This window comes from Peromyscus eremicus, chromosome 6, assembly GCF_949786415.1.
Source record: "Peromyscus eremicus chromosome 6, PerEre_H2_v1, whole genome shotgun sequence".
NCBI classification, from domain to species: Eukaryota; Metazoa; Chordata; class Mammalia; order Rodentia; family Cricetidae; genus Peromyscus; species Peromyscus eremicus.
In genome coordinates this window covers 14,839,346-14,856,351 of record NC_081421.1, presented here as the reverse complement: position 1 = coordinate 14,856,351, position 17,006 = coordinate 14,839,346, and the positions used below count along the sequence as shown (strand labels likewise).

The 17,006-nt window shown below is 42.2% G+C and overlaps 1 pseudogene; it reads right to left on the bottom strand.

Annotated features, from left to right (window-relative positions):
• LOC131912918 (conserved oligomeric Golgi complex subunit 6-like) overlaps positions 1-17,006 on the bottom strand; it is a 48,714-nt pseudogene that overhangs the window by 18,943 nt on the left and 12,765 nt on the right.

The following is a 17,006-nucleotide window of genomic DNA, read 5'->3' as shown; positions in this document are numbered from 1 at the left end:
CAACTACCTGGTCTGTGGAGCAGAAAGAAATGGAGTGAAATGAAAATGAACAGAACTCCATGAAAACCCATCACCAACCTCAGCATAATGCGAAGTCCAAATAACAGAGAACAAGGAGCAAGAGGTATTTGAAGAAACAATGGAAGATGAATACTGAACTAAATGGTCAAGCAGGTGACTAAATCTCAACATAAATCTGCAGTGGTCCCCATGGAGACAGCATAACTCAAAAGAGAGGGCCTGGGGAGATGGCTCAGTGGTGAGGAAAACAGGCCACTCTTCCCACAGCACCTTGATTCAATGCCCAGTGCCCACATGGTGGCTCACAACTTTCTGTAACTCGTTAAGATTAGCAACCAATGTGTCACCAGAATGTACTAGATGTCATATACTTAAGGGTTGGAAGAAGTAAAACGTCAGCCAAGAATTCTATTTCTGGGAAAAGTAGTCTTGAGAAAGCAGGAGAAAAGGATACGACCAAGACAAAAACTTTTTTTAGTAGTTCTTGTTTGTATTTTCTTCTCCTCCTCATGAATGAAAAGACAATTTCATGAAGAAAAAATTATAAATTATGTTGGTGGACACACGATGTAGCGCATTGCTGTCTGTGCTAATACCAGCACAAGAAAGAACAGAACTGTATAGGAGGAAGGAAGCACAGGAGTCATGGAGAGATAGGGGGATGAAGACTCAGACACACATAAAACAGAGCAAACTACACAGATTCCACACTCAGGAGGTCAGCCAGAGGTAAATGGTTATACATACTAATCAAAAGGCAAAAGCTTGAGGAACGAATCAACTTTTTACAAAACCACAATCAAACTGCATGTTATCTTCTAACAAGTTCAAAGGAAAGGACATAAAATAGAGACTTTGCAAACAGCCAAATGAAAGCTAGCATAGCCCCACTGTAAGACAAAACACCAGTAAGATAAGTATCTCTAAAAATAATGGCCATCTTCTGATAAAAAAGGATCAATATGGGATGGAGGATACAAGAGTTACCTCCATAGAAGCATCTAGCAACAGAACCCTGAAGCTGACAAAGAACAATTATTCCTGCTACAGAACTCTGCTTGACTTACAACGCTAGGTCATACAGGTCTCTCAGGTTTTGTTGTTTGTGTGTACTCCATGGAGTTTTCTACTCACGGTCATAAACGTTCATGTCTATGACACAGAAGACAAAGCTGCATCATGGGAAGGTGAAACAATGAAACTGTTTGAAAAACATCTTGTAAGAGTTTCCGGTTTCACAGTGTCACACTGGCTCTCACTTAAGAGGATTAAGCTCCTCTTAGTTACACATATTTGGAAAACTCTGTATTGAAAAATGTTTAAAAATGAAATATTTAGAAAACAAGATAGTGAAACTCACCTTGAGATTTTTCTCCAATTAGGATATAGTTATGCAAATATGAACTCTAACCTGAGGTACACTAAGCTTCCCTAACATGAATTTGAAGGGGGAAAAAAATCACTGAAGTCAAAACATGAAAGCCGCCCATTCAATGCTGCAGCTCCGGGATGCAGAGCACACTCACCTTGTCCATCAGTTTACTCGCATGGAGACTCAAACTGTTGAAGAATATTTTTTTGCTTAGCAAGTGCATTTCTTCAATTGTCATCAGTAGAGTAGCTGCCACTAAAGCAAACAATATTTCATTTCAGATCGCAAAACAAAAGCTAACACAATTCAGCTCACTGAGCACAGTGCTTTAAAGAGATCTAGATATGGAGGCTGGAGAGAGGCACAATGAGTAAGACTGCTTGTTTTCAAGCTTGAGGGGCTGAGTAGGAATCCATAGCACCCACATAAAAGCCATGCACGGCTGCATGTGCCTGTGACCCCAGCACTGGGAGCCCAAGGCGCCCTGTGACCAGCCTAAAAGGCAAGCTGCAGGTCCTCAAGGGAATAAGGCAGACAGTGACAGAGGAAGTCACCTGCCATTCTCCTCTAGGCTCCTCATGCAGAATGGCCTATGACACACACACACACACACACACACACACACACACACACACACACACGTATACATACACCATGGGGTGAAAGGAAGGGAGATACTAGGAGATTGATTGACCTTGTAACAAAAACAAAAACAGATATAAATAGGAATGTGTGTGTGTGTGTGTGTGTGTGATCTATTCACTAAAAATAATCAGTATAGTTTCATAAAAATGTCAGTTTTCTTTTCATTTGAGTAAGGAGATTAAAAAGGCAAAGAAACAAACTAAGTTTGAGCATCCGTAGTATGAGAATCTGAAATGTGAAACCATGTACAGCATTGTTTAGAAAGCTTCAGATTTCAGAGCACTCAAGATCTGGGTATTTTGATGAGTGATGTTGGATTGCTAAAGGCTTTTATAACTAGTCCACAATTCTGGTCCCAAGCATTCTGGGTAAGGTTCAGTCAACCTGTACCATACTTCCAATACTTCATAACATATTTTAGCAAGGCTGTGAGTCAGAAATGATACCTGTGAAATGCACAACAGACAAGCATCTTGATTACACAGCCAAGTCTGGCTTTAATTCTAAAAAAGACAATCAATAGCTCTTACTGATTTGATAATTAGGTTGCATAATACTGAGTTCTTTTCATTAAAACTAACATATCCTATCAACATCTTATCTACAAACTAGTTACTCAACTTCATACAGCTGCTTTAAATAACAGTGTATTTAGACTAATTATGAAACTCACCTATTTTGAAATAATTGATTATATTAGCTTATTTGTTGATATTCAATTTTCTATTAAATAGATTATTAGATCCATCCAAGAGATTTCTTACTTTATTGCAAGGAGATAAGTACGTACACTTGTTTTCCTCACTGATATACCGAAAGGGATTTTAATTTTAATATATTTAGGTAAGACACATGATTTCCAATGTTATAAACTTACTTTTCTGGAGAGAAGATGAAGCTATGTCTATGTTATCATTCAAGCAAAACTAAATGCCAATAAAGAATCGAGGACATTGGTGCCCAGATGACACAGTTCACTCATTATGTCCTAGTCTACCTATACGCAGTGGCTCTGGTTGTCATGGATCTCATTTACTAAAGCTGCAAGGCTTACTTTGTAGACCTATTTCGTTATGTACGTTGAATGTGTGTGTAATGTGTGTGTCTGTGTGTGTGATTCTGTGTGTCTATCTGTGTGTGTGTGTCTATCTCTGTGTGTCTCTGTGTGTGTATGTGTATCTGTCTGTTTCTGTGTGTACGTGTGTGTCTGTGTATGTATGTATCTATCTGTGTGTGTGTGTGTGTGTGTGTGTGTGTGTGTGTGTGTGTGTGTGTGGTCATGCATGGAAAAGGAAGGGAGAAGAATGCAGGCCCCAAGGCATACAGGTACACTGAACATGCAAGGTCTCACATGACACACACAGTAGAAACCGGAGTGTATTCTGACAACAGAGAAACACTCCAGGGCATGCAGCACATTTACTCTTCAGTTACCTGACTGTATGGTGGTAAAACTTGAGAAGGTTAGAGATTTTATACAATAAAACTGCCCCAGGTTCAGCAAGTATTACTTGTTCAATTCGAACCTATGGAAACACAAAGAAAAATTCCTGAACATTTATTTCTTAAAAGTATACCTTTTCTTCATTAATGATGGGGTATAAACAACATAAAAGTACTCAAGAGACAACTTCATTATTGTAGCAATCACAAAATGCTTTCTAAAGAAACTTTGCATATTAAGTCATGCGATAAAAACATTTTAGTACAAATTCTTAAAAAAGACTCACTATCTGCAACATTTGACTCAAAGCAGGTAATACTGAAAACCAGGGCAGGGCCACTCTGCGGTTCGGCACCACAGCGTATGTAGATCTAGTTGAGACTAACTGCAAAAGCAGCACAGCATTCCTAACACAGATGCTAGTCAGCACCACTCGTAAAAAGGGAAGAAAGAATTCCGCCTGCATCACACCATTTGTTCCTGATAGCAGAGACTAGGAAAGCCATGAATGAACACCGACGAATCTGTCCAGATGTAAGGCAGGAGGAGCAAGACCTAGTTGAAGATGAACTTACTCTTCCTAGAATCTTCTAATTAACTCCTACCACCCACTGCTCTCTCCCTTAGTCAGCATCCCCTTGTTACCGATGATGCTCACACCATCTATTCTGTCTGTCCTTACGCTGCTACTCCTCTGATTATCTTTCTGCTTTCTAAACACAGACATTGTTTCTTACATCCTTCAATCTCTGCAGCATCTGGTACAACCCTGCACACATGTTCAACAAACCCTTTGAAAGTTAAGGTTTCTCTGTTCTTTGATTTCAGGATATAATACTGTTAGCAAATATATGTGTGCATTGTATGTGTAACATTTTACAAAGGCCTCTTTAGTTATGGAGATTAATTTATCTTCATATTTGCGTGTTAATGAAAGTGACTCCTCTTTGGCAAGAGGCAATAAGACAAGGAATGACATTTATATTTTAAAATCATCAATTTCCATATGAACATCTTTCTTGGTGTGTGTTGCATGCAAGTGTGAATACTTTTGCATGCCTATGTAGGGGCCAGCAACCTACATATGGTGTCTTCCTGAATTACTCTCAACCTTGCCTTTTGAACAAGGTCTTTCACTGAACCTAGAGTTCACTGGCTAACCAGACTGCTTGTCAACAAGCTCCCACGATTACAATTATATATTACATCACTAAAAATGTTGTTTTTAAAATCTTAACACAACTATTAAACTATAAAGGCCATTAATTATAGACAGATGGAGACATCAATTCTTCATTCCTACTCCCTTCAGAAAGAAAGTGAGAAGAGCAGATGGTAGACAAAAAAGAAAGGAAAGAGGGGAAGGAAGGAAGACAGAGAAGAAATGACAGAAACCCACCTCTGTCAGCCCCGAGCTCTCAGGGAAAGTGGCACCCTGGAGTCACAGCAGAGACAGCACAGAGAACCCGGAAAGGTAGTGTGACAAATGCCACACAAAGAAACACCCTTCTCACAAAGGCCACAAAAGACACCAGCCATTCAGCAAAACCAAAAGTCTTAGGGAAAATGCAATCTTTGTTACAAGAGGACAAAAAAACAAAAAAACTAAAAACTAAAGAGACTAAGGATGTGAGGGCAGCAGCGGGCTGGGAGTTAGACTGGAGATGGTGCTGGAGAACTGTCCTTGGCAAAGCTTGAGAACAGAGAGGAAGTGTGGGGCACAGATCCGACATCCAAGTACTTGGTAAATCACCGTCCTTATTAGAAGGACAAGGGAGACGTGGGGAGATGCTTAAAGGGGTAGACAGGATGCAGGAAATCTAACAGCAGCAAAGCCAGGACACAAGGGACACGGGCAGTGCTGTCCTGTTAATGCCAGAGCAAGGATGGGACAGAGGGGAGAGGGGGAGGGAGGGAGAAAGGGAGGGAGGAGAAACTGACAGGCCCCGTGTCCTGACCTCTGTCTAGGCAGAGCACAATGCCCATTCCAAACCATGTGCTACCCAGCTCCATTTCCCATGCCTCTTATCTCTGTCTGCACATCTATTTTCACAGAACGCACAATTCAAGGAGGTCAGGTGCACATGGCACGTTAAAGGTTTTATTAGAAGAGACGGAACATTTATGGGAAGGAAGGGCTGTAACCCATGGACCTGAAGAGGGCAGACTCACAAATCCTGGTTCCCCTGGCCACAAGTCTTACTGTGAGTCTGATGCTGAGGAGACAGCATCCTACATACAATGGAAGTCATTTTAAACAGACTACAGAGTTCTTAAAACAAACAGACAAAAAAAAAAACAAAAAAACAAAAAAACACCCTGGAAATCAACAGGCTTCTGTGCTAGCTATTTTTTGTCAACCTGACAGAAGCTGGAGTAATTTTGGAAGAGGGAACTTCAAATGAGGAAATCTCCCCCTAGACTGGCCTGTGGACCAATCTGTGGGACATTTTCTTGACTGAAGATTGATGTGGGCAGGCCTGGCTCACTGTGGGCGGTGTCACCCATGTGCAGCTGTTCCTGGACTGTAAAACAGATCGGGCTGAAGAAGCCCTGAGAGCGAGCCAGTACACAGCACCCACCCACGGCCTCTGCCTCAACTCCTGCCTCCAGGTTCCTGCCCTGACGTCCCTCGGTGACAGAGTGTGATGGGGAAATACAGCAAAATCAACCATTTCCTCCCAAGTTGCCAGTGATCATAGTTTTATCACAGCAATAGAAGCCCTAACCAAGAGAACTTTCATCTTAACAAATACTGTTCTTAGGGATGTGCTCGCTTTATCTCTAATGTAAAACTCATTCTTCTTAACTTTTAAGCAGCTAAATGTCTCCTAGTAACATGATAATAGATGTTTGGGCTGCTAAGTAAAGTTGTAGGAAAATAAAATTTTGGGGTGGTGGTGTTAAGACAGGGTGGATCTGTGTCGCACAGACCAGCCTCCAACTTACTATGTCATCCAGGTTGGTCTCAAATGCAGTATCTCCTACACTAGCCTCCTAGAACGCTGGGGTATAGGTATGGACCACCACGTTTGGTAAGAGCTTAATTTTACTCTCTCTAACTCTTTTAACAACTGTTAGTAGTAGACAAAGCAAGTAAAATGTATATGGATTATGACTGTCTGAACATCACACTGGCAGGAAGTATTTCATTTGGTGGAAAACATAAAATAATATCAAGTACTTATTATCAAGTTATGGTAATATTTGAATTTATCAACATAATAAACTGTCAAAAGGTAGGTCATCTGAGGTTTGTTTGCCTGGATCAAAACACCAAAGAAAACCTTAGAAATAGAAAATATTCAGTTTATGATACGAATACATCATAAAACTTAATGTCTATATACTAAAGGGAAGTCAGTCCACTGCCAAGCTTTCTTTGAATCCATAATGGAAAGAAGTCTGTGGCAGGTGTGTGCAAGCACCGTGAACCCACACCCATCTGCCTCACACACCCTCCAGTGTCCACAGGAGGCACTGAGAGCAGGGCCTATGGGAGCATACTGTAGCACAGAAGAGTTGAGGACTGGGACAAGAGCAGAACGTGTTCCGAACCTGCTGACTCCAGAGTCCGCCCCCTGACGGCAAGTAGTCCGGCAGCAACAGCGACGGGTAAATATGCTCATATCTCGACTAATCATTATTGATTAGGATGATAAGCAAAAGGCGGCACTGTGCTCCAGGCAATACAGTGACACACTCATTCACTTGCTTTTGTTCCAATCGAAGGCTGTCCTTGCTCACTTAACAGTGGCACAGGAAGCGTAACCTAAAGGTCAGCTGAATGTGAACTAGTTATTCCCACTTTCTTAGAGAGCAGGCAATGCTTTCAGCTTAAGTGCATTTTATCAGTCTAGTTGATGTGTTAATTTGACAAAATTGTGGCTCGATTTCAAGCTGTTACTTATCAATTTCTCTGAACTAAGTAAGAACAAGTCAATACTTTGGTCAGATACCTGAAACCACAAAACCTTTTACCTTTAGAGGCCGACACACACCCTCAGTGATATGTCCAACAACTTCTTGAATATTTTCTTCAACACCTAAAATTAAGTACAACATAATTATTTTTTCCCAAGTTATACCTAACTTCTGTAAGTTTTAAGAACTATTGATCAAAAATACTTACGATTAATGTCATGTATGGCATTTAAAATAAATAGCAACATTTTGTTAAGTATAATTTTTGATATGTTTCTTTTTTATTTAAGGAATTTTTTATTCATTTTACATACCAACCATGAATTCCCCTACTCATCCTCCTCCTGCTCCCCTCCAGCCTTTCCCACCCTGGCCCACCCCCCATCCCCTCCTCCAAAAGTGCAAGGCTTCCCATGGGGAGTCAGCAAAACCTGGTACATTTAGTTGAGGCAGGACCAAGCCCCTCCCCCTGTATCAAGGCTGAGCCAGGCGTCCCACCAGAAAGCCAGCTCATGCATCAGGGATAGATCCTGATCACACTGCCAGGGGCTCCTCACACAGACCCAGGTACACAACTGTCTCCCCTATGCAGAGGGCCTCGTCTGGTCCCATGCATGTTCCACAGCTATGTGACATGTTTCTAATGGTGCTGGTAACTAGTATGTATCTATAAAATGCTGATAATTAGTGTGAATGATGAGTAACAAAATGAATTCTGTTGTAGAACATTATTTTAATTGTGCTACATTTGTTTATGCTGTGGAACATTTGTTTAATGATGCAAAGAAGTGCTGCATTCTTTTCTGTTGCATTTGTTTAACTCTGTGAAGCTGTGTTACTGTGCCTGTCTAAAACACCTGATTGGTCTAATAAAGAGCTGAACAGCCAATAGCAAAGCAGGAAAAAGGATAGGTGGGGCTGGCAAGCAGAGAGAATAAATAGGAGGAGAAATATGGGAGGAGAGGATTAAGGAACGAGAGAAGGAGAGAGGACTCTAGGGGCCAGCCACCCAGCTACACAGCAAGCCATGGAGTAAGAAGTAAAGAAAGGTATTTAGAATAGAGAAAGATAAAAGCCCAGAGGCAAAAGGCAGATGGGGTAAGTTAAGAAAAGCTGGCTAGAAACAAGCCAAGCTAAGGCTGAACATTCATAAAGAAGAATAAGACTCTGTGATTTATTTGGGAGCTGGGTGGTGGGCCCCCAAAGAGTAAAGAGTAGAAAAAAAGCAACCACAGAACCCTTTTGTGAGGAAACTGAGAGGGACACAAAGCAAACCCCACATGAGCCCCATGAGCTGGAAGAGGTAGGGAAGGCACAGCAGGACGGTTCTGCAAATGCCTCACTGGAGGCACAGTGTGGCTAACATACGAGAGTGGAAGGATGAAAAATGACTATGCCACCCCAGGAAACACTGGCATTGCTCCTGATTACCACCAAGCACCATACAATTATAAGGTGAGGCAGACAGGCAACCACTTTCATTTTCAGAGTGAGGCTCAGAATTCAACCTAACAATAACTTACCTTCAAACCTCTGAACACTGTCTCTCACATAAACTCTTCTAAAGGCACCTTCAAGGAAACACATCCCTTCTCTACCATCTCCAATTCCCTTTGGAAAGGGGGTGGGGACTCACTATGTAGCCCTGGCTGGACTATAACTCCAGCACTCAGAAGGCTGAGGCAGGAATGGCAGTTTGAGGCCAGCCTGAGACACACAGTAAGACCATGTTTCACACAAACAAAAAGTGCAAACTTCGTACCAATCTAAGACATATGCTTCATCAAATCTCAATACCGAAGAGCTGACTTTGTGACCTAAGTGCCACCACCAACTTGTACATGGCTTCTCCCACAAATCATCTGATGATCCACAATGATGTACAGCTACTCTACACCACCCAGTCAGATGATACTAGGAACAGCATCTACATTCTCTCTACTTCCTATCAAAATCAGAACACCCTTAACTTACACACTAAACCCCAGGCTCTTGTAATGCTTGATCTCATCAACTTGACTAGATTTTAGAATCATTCAAGACACAAATATCTGGGTATATCTGTGAAGGCATTTCCAGAGTGGTTTAATTGAGGCAGAAGACTCACCCTAAATGTGGACTGGGCCCAAACTGATTCAAATGGGGGAAAAGAACAAGAGTGCCCAAGGCACACCAGCATCATCTCTCTCTGCTTCTGACTATGGACTGCCATGATGGAGCTCCAGCATCATCTCTCTCTGGTTCCTCACTGTGGACCACTATGATGGAGCTCCAGCATCATCTCTCTCTGGTTCCTCACTAATGGACCACTCTAATGGAGTCCCTGCATCATCTCTCTCTGGTTCCTCACTGTGGACCACTCTAATGGAGTCCCTGCATCATCTCTCCGCTTCCTAACTGTGAACTGCTATGACCAACCCCTTCCCACTCCTGCTCCCACGCCTTCCCTGTCCCAGTAGAACTCTTTCCTTCTATTATTGCTTTTGTTGGCAATTTTATCACAGCAACCAAAAAAGAAGCTAACATACCTCTTAAGGAAGTTATAACTAAGAAAATTAGAAATTTTATAGACATCAGCAACTCTAGAATATAGTCATTGTTCCCCCTTAAAACCCAAACATTTTAAGCACCTATGGTAATTATCAAAATAAAGAACTTTAGAACAGTCCCCTGAGAATGAAGAGTCTGGGTGGCAGAAATAAACCAGTACAGCTTAGTGATATAAGGAACACTCAGCCTGTTCACTGCATCCTTGCCACTAAGCGTGATGCTGAGGGTCTGAGCTAATGTATGCTGGGCACTCCAGCCATGTCTTAACAGAGAGCAGCAGTCTAGTAGAAGGTAAGCAGACCCTAAGCAACAGATGACAGCAAAGAAGTCTATTAAGCAGAAATGAGGCAGGTGTGTGTGTGTGTGTGTGTGTGTGTGTGTGTGTGTGTGTGTAAGAACAGCTGGACGCTTATGTGCCATCTAAGTGTGAAGTGTTTATCTCAGTGAAGACAGCAACGGAAACACAGAAGCCACGTGCATTTTCTCTATTAAGCATTAGCAATAACTGTCAGTACACTGACCCTGTGCAGTTACATGCTTTAAGAGAGCTTCCAGATGTTCCTTCTCAGAGGCAGTAGCTTGATGGAGCCATGCCAGCATATCTCCCACATACCTAAAGAAAACCACCTGTTAGTAAAGATGTCCCAGGGAAAAGTGTCAAATCCTCTACCAGTGTCAATTACTGTACCTCAAAGGGTCGTGGGAGTGCATTTCAATGGGTCACGGTGTACCTCCTGGCCCTCCTCTTGTGAGAGCATCAATAAACCCTCGAACAACAGTACTGCGCCTGGCCGTTCCAAATTCATCTAAGGTATACCTAGAAGAAACACATTATGAGAGAAGTAGCTACGTTTCCCTAACAGACTCCTCGCTCCATGCCTAAGATCAGCAAGACAGGAAAGCTTCATTAGGTTCACACTCCTCAAGCAGCACTATCTTGAGACTAAGAGGGACAAGTAGGTTTAGTGTGCTGAACATTCAATCCACAGGTACAGATCTTGCTCCTTCAAGGAAAGAATGCTTGGGACGAGGCAATAGTAGAGGAAGCAGCAATAGGAACAGCTGGCCTGGCTTCATGGCAGCTAAAACATGATGCTCCAAAGTTTTCAGAAAGCCACATACTAGGTCCCAGAAGCTGGTTAGAATTCTACAGCCCAAACACCAGGGCTTTTTCCCCCATATTAAAATTTTCTCCTTATGTTACTATAACTTAGCATCAAATACTGACCCAAAATTGCTACTAATTTTAAAAGCTTATTTTGACTCCAATGAGACACACTAGTTGTTCATTACATTTATTAACTGGCTATCTATGAACAGTAAATATCCTTTCTCTTATATCAGAAGTCACCCATTATGGCTGAAAATGGGGGAAACTTTTCTATGGTAGAAGAACTGACAGAGAAAGAAAGCTACAATCTAGAGTACAGGGCAATCTGGGATGAGTTTGTGGGGATGGCTGGAATCAGATCTTGTTTCCTAATATAACTGCCATTCTTTATACCCTCCAATTCCACACTACCATTTTTAAAATCCCTAAACAATCTTTTACCAGCCTAAATATTAAGAATGAATTCAATAACTAACAAACAAAATTTACCAAAGTTTTCCCAAGACGTCCAGGGGAATTATTTTCTCAGGCTACATTGTTTTCTTTATTATGTTGTAGATATAATAAGACGTCCATGTTCTATTAAAAATAGGAACATTGTTGGATGTTTTATTATTTATACCATTTCCAACTGAGAGGGAAGTGGGTGAAATGGCAGACAGCTAGTTTTACGAACACGGACTTCTTCTGAGGACTGCTCACTCTAGTTCTGAGATCTCTGCAGGACGCAGCCTAGCAGAGGGAGGGGAAATGCACGACCAGGCAAAGCTTGGTTACAACACACAAATGCTTCATTTTCTTTCTGTACTTTAAGACAATTTCGAACCAAACAGTTCATGTTTGTTTTCTTCTCTGTGCTCTTTGATCACACACGTTTAAACCAGACAGATCTTGCTGGCAATCTTACCATTGAAACTTATGATCCAATGACTGATACTTATCACAGCAACACCCCAAACCTTCACCTTTTTAAGCAGAAAAACCCCAATCTTCCTTCCCTAGACCCCATATAAAATAAGGTAACGTTTGTTTCTAGGACTGGGGCCGTGATACCAGAGACAAGTGAATCCACTCTGTGTTCTCAAGGGAGTATGCTTATCAGGTGTGGTGAACACCGGGATTTAACCTGTATAGTAACATGAAGTCCCATTTAATGTTAATCATCCTGCAGGATAAACATAATTTAAGAAAAACAACATGAAGCTGTTAGACATGGAACATCCATCTCAGAGACAGATACAGCTAAAAGGACTTTCCCAACAAAGGTCAAATTTTCAAAATGTAGCTTTTATAAGAGTGAATAATCAAAATACATAAATATTCTAAACTTCTTGTCAAAAAAGCAAATTAAAAGAAAAGAATACTGTAGAATCTCCTTTTTGGAATACAACACAAATTCATAAAAAAAAAATAAAAATGGATCAGTTTTGTACAAGTTGCCACATTCTGAGGTAACCTGTACTCTTCAGGTTTACTAAAGGTGAAGAGCTGGCAATTTGTTTTAAAAACTTCAATTTATACTCAGCTTTGCAAGAAAGATCTGGACACTGCTGTCCATTTATACTCAGCTTTGCAAGAAAGATCTGGACACTGCTGTCCATTTATACTCAGCTTTGAATAAGAAAGATCTGGACACTGCTGTTCTGGTTTCGTTTCTGTTGCTGGGATAAAAACACCCGGCAACTGGAGAGAAAGGAGTTTTTTAGCTCACAGTCCATCTCCTCTGGAAAGTCAAGGCAGGACTGGAAGCAGGCCACAGCACATGCACAGACAAGCACAAAGATGCACACTGCTGCACGCTCACTGCCTCCTGGGCCGCTTCAGCCCAGTGAGCCCTCTTCCTCTTACACGGCTCACACCCAGTCTACGCAGAGTGCCACCACATCCATGTAGTCTTCTCATCTCAATTAATAGTCAAGGTGATCCCACGGCACCCTGGCACATCCATAGCCAGCCTGAGGCACATAATTCCTCTTTCCAGGTGGTCCCAGTTTGTGCTGAGTTGACAATGAAAACTGATAGGTACAGTGGTTTATTAATGTAACACATTAGAATTACAGTTACAATGACTAAGAAACACAAGACAGGCAACTTTTTCAAGGACTTCAATTGACATTTTCTTGAGAGGGCTACACACTGCTGTGATGAAGTTCATACACTGCCATCTGCTGGTTAACAGGAAGCACCCCACAGTTGTCAAACACACTAAGAAAGATGATGACATAAGAAAAGGCGGATTTTTCTTTCTTAGCCTTCACCACAGCCTGCTGAATGGCTGGGCTCTGCAGGCTACTTTCCTACTCAATCTCCAAACATCTCCGACAGCCTTCCAGATTCTATTACTACCCTGCTGGTTTGTGCTTCTCAGAGTAGGTTTTTGCTCTTTTCCTCTGGCTTTCGAGTTTCCCTCTGCTGTGCTGTTGGCTCCACAGACCCCTGCTTAGGCCGCAGCTTTCTGCCCGCCTCCCCACTGGCTCGAAATGTCTAGCATGCACGCTGCACTAAGCATTAGTTAGGCACCTAACAGAATGAGGCCCTCCAGAGCCTCGTAAAGCTGGCATTGTTACTCTCCTCATTCTGCCTAGGAAACCAAACCTCACAGAGGCTCAAGGCCTTGTTCGGGATATCTAACTCAAGAACCCACTCTAAAAGTTCAGTACTTGGGGTCTGGGAAGATGGCTCACTGATATAGGACCTGCCACACAGCCATGAGGATCTAGGTTCAGGTCTCCAGTACCCATGTAAAAAGCCAGGATGATGATGCACACCTGAAATCATAGGCCTGAGGAAGTAGAAACAAGAGGATCCTGCAGCTCACTGGCTGGCTGGTCATGCTGAATGTGTGAGCTCTCGATTAAGTGAGGGACCCTGCTTCACAGAACAACAACATTAATAATAGCAACAATAGTAATTAGGTGAGTGAGAAGACATCCAACATTGACTTCTATGACATAAATCAGTCTAGATGCCCATCAACAGATGAATGCATTAAAAGTCTAGTGCACATACATCACAGAGCATTAATAACAACAAAGAAGTATGAAACTTTTCCCTTTGCAGCAAAATGGATGGAACTGAAGATGTCATTTTAAGCAAAATAAGCCAAGTTTAGCAACTGTGAAAATAATTCCCCACCTCTAAAAACCCTTGCTCTGAAGCAAGGTCTACCAGGAATTGAATGGGGGCAGTGGAAGGTGGCCAGACTGATGTTACCAATACACACTGTGTGCTAGCATGGAAGTTATCAGTGTCCAAAATACATGAGGCATTACAAAATAGTAACTTCTGAACAAGGATGAATCTGAGGCCAATGCAACGCTTGCTGAAAACCAAGCACACATGTCTGAGGAACTACAAGTCTCTGACAGATACAAGTCATTGCCAATACTATCAGGTAGGAGTGATTTCAAAGCTGCTATCAGTAGTCAGCACCAGCTTGTCATAGATGCACATTAACTCACAGCCAGTTCACACCTTTCCAACCAGTTCACATCTTCACACCATCTACTCCCTCAAAGTGGAGTATTCTGCTTCCTCCCAGAAAACACCTTTTCAACCTGAGACTCACTGTATACTCTTTCCCTTAGGAAGGGCACCCTCAAGGTCACCCTCCTCTCCTACCACGGGACACTTGGGCCACACAGCACCTGGAACATGGCATTCAGTCTATCAAAGACACATCCTATTATAACCCATTTGTTTATATGATGTCTGAAGTTCTAGGAGCCTGAGGGAAGCACCCAGAACAGGACCTATCCTCTAACATGCACTTGTAAGCGTCATAGCAATACTGTCATTAACAGGGCTGGCACAGCGTTCGTGGTCTGTGATGTAATGGTGATAAATACTTCAAACATCGATGAAAGGGGACCCCGCAAGGGTCTCTACGACAGGTGACTGTGAGCAAGTGGGTGGCTACGGATGAAGCCCCGGTCATCTCTCACAGCATCAACACTTGCTGTCCTTACAGCTCATGTTCACTCTGCTCCAGAGCTTTAAAAATGCACTGACTTTTGTTTTACTATTAAGATAGAGAATTTAAAAATCACCAAATTAAAATGCACAGGGTTCCTACCCAAAGCATTAATACGAAGATCTTAGATGGCATACTTCCAAGAGCAAAGACCTGGACCTTTTAAAAAAAATGCCCACTGATGGAGCCCTGGCTGTGAATACTCTTTTTCATCTCAGTTTAACTGCATTATACAATCCTTATATAACTGCATCCTCCCAGGGCTGTGGTGCTATAGGAGTTTTAGTGATGTACAAGTCTAAGGGAGTTAATGAGATGGCAAACTGGCTCAGCCACCTGGCGCCACACAACTAAGAGACAGTCATACTGCAGGGGAGGACACCTTGGTCCCCCCTTATTACATGCAGCATTCCAATAACCCGGTGCTCCAACAGTACACACGGAGAAGGAAGTGTCACTGAGCATCACAGTGACAGGAATCTGGTAATGCTACAATAAGGTAATAATCAAAGACAAAGCAGTAAGTCTTACTTGTATAAGACAGGCCTGTCCTGCAGGGCTTCCATGGCCTGAGTTAACACTGTAGACACATCACAGGACTCTTGTGTCAATGCTCTGCATTCACCTGGAACATAATCAGCATTATAACTTCTGCTGTCTGTTCACATTTCCAGCTCTTTTCTTCAGAAGCAATCACTATCTCATTTTACACCTCAGATTTAACTAAAATGTGCTTGCAAATCCCTACTATGTTCAAAGAACTGAGGAAATTCCCAATCTTTCAGACTCATAGAGGTGGTTCATTCCCAGCACACAATGAGAAATGCTGAGGCACCTTAACATGGCTCTACCACTCCTGGGAGCCAAGGCTGCACAGCTGGCCAATACCAGCTTAGATGTTAAGGAAGCACAAAAACAAAACAAAACAATACAAAACAAAACAACAACAACAACAAAAAAAACCTGAGGCAATGACCTGCCTTTGAGGAAGTAGAGTCCAGCCACAAGGATAAAACAAACGTGAAGTTATATAATAAAACAGCAGCATATCAATGCATCACAGTTAGTCACTGATCACAGTAGGTGTGGACCGCTCCAGGGGGCACACAGAACCTTATGTAGTCTTGAAGACTGAGACAAGACCTGGATACAGAGAAAGACAATGCTCCAGATGGGAGCAAACCATACAAACAAGAAGAGGTAGAGAAACAAGGAATCTAGACCTTAAACCAACAGAGCAGAGGACTAGGCATCAGTACAGTGTAATGCAGGTACAGCCAGCTAACTGCATTAGCTCCAGCCCTTGCACCGGTCAGCTGATAATACCTAACATACTGCACATTCACATGCCACTCTTGCTCAATGAAACCATCTTCTCTGATTTAACACATTAGTTTGCAAACACTTCCTAAAACATTTTAAAAGCAAAATGTTTTAGTCAATCTTGCGGGACTTCCAGGGCCTGAGTTAACACTGGAGACACACCACAGGACTCCTGTGTCTAAGCAAAATAACCTCTTAAGTTACCTGCACTCAAGTTCCTGGAACCTGTAAATGTTACTGCCTTTTGTGGCAAAAGAAACATTGACGATGGACTAAAAATTAAAAACTTTGATGCTAGGGAATTTTCTCAAACTGCCAAGGTAAGTTCAAGGTAACCTAAAATAGAAGAGGATGCCACAACAAGTCAGAAATGAAAATGGGAGTGAACTGGCCACACATGTGGGCTTCAAAGGTGGAAGACAAGGATGAAGATGGGTCACAAGACAAAGCAAGCAGGTAGGAGCCCTTAGTGACAGCCAGCAAGGAAAACTCAAGACTTCATCCTTACAAACGTAAGCAACCCAACTAGTCCAACAGTCAGACAAGGAAGGAGAGAGACTACGTGATATGCCCTTCCAACACTAATGTCATGGTGAGAACCAGGCCTGATTTCCGCCAGACCGCCAAAATGACACACTGATCA